Raw genomic sequence first — 1114 nt, 5'->3', positions numbered from 1 at the left:
GTGACTGTGTCCATTTATATCATCAAAGAGCAGTCAAGTTACAGATATCATAAAAGACCTTTTGCTGTAAGAAAATCTTTATTTGGTAATAAATTTACCTGTATTTTCAACATGGAAAAATAAATTATTAAACTGTGTAATCCTTTTTTTCATCACACGTACTAAGGGTAAATAAAGCTATATTATCAATAAAATATTAATATGTAATGATAAATTCTTTACCCCATGCTAAATTAATTAATAAAGGTAAAGTTGGGGGCATATGCTTTAGCGGCATGTGGCCTCATTGCTCATCTCCATTTTATTGGCCCTAGAGCTGGTTGTTGGTAAGAACTAATTATCCTGGGATATGGCTAGTGTGACAGGAGAGTTACCAGTTTATTTTCCCCAGGTTATCCCAAATATCCATTTCTTTGAGTGAAGAAACAATTCCCCCTGCTTTATTTCTTAGTATTTTTAGATTAATAGTACTCAAAACCATTATAATTTGAAGAAAATATACAAATAAGTAATTCAATAGAAGTAATAAAGAAAACTAACTAATCTAAGAAAACCTAACATAACCGAACCAGAACTGTCAGTGCACTGGACAGTCAGGGCGGCGGCTGCAGTGGTTAAGTTTGGTTAGGTTATGTCTGTTTGGTTGAGGCAGCAGTCTCCATGGACCATGATATTTATGGGTGACATTGTGATGTGTAGTGAGGGCAGGAAAGAAACTGAAAATGAACTAGGAGGAGCAAGCCTGAGTACATGTGAGTGAGCCCTATGGAGATGGTACAGTAAGGTTTCATTAAGTTGGCAAAGGTAGATAAGTTCATTTACTAGGGCTTAACAGTCCAAAGCAATGGAATGTGAGCTACAGAAGAGAAGAAAAGAGAACCGTACAGGCCAGATGAAATGGAGGGAGAATAGTGACAGGATCATCCAATATTTCTGCTCCCTGGGGCTGTCCTGTGGTGACTGTGTCCATTTATAGCATCAAAGAGCAGTCAAGATACAAATATCGTAAAAGACCTTTTGCTGTAAGAAAATCTTTACCTGGTAGTAAGTTTACCTGTATTTTCAACATGGAAAAATAAATTATTAGACTGTGTAATCCTTTTTCATCGCACGT

This window comes from Eriocheir sinensis, chromosome 4, assembly GCF_024679095.1.
Source record: "Eriocheir sinensis breed Jianghai 21 chromosome 4, ASM2467909v1, whole genome shotgun sequence".
Classification (NCBI taxonomy): Eukaryota; Metazoa; Arthropoda; class Malacostraca; order Decapoda; family Varunidae; genus Eriocheir; species Eriocheir sinensis.
Note: the sequence above shows the minus strand (reverse complement) of the source record.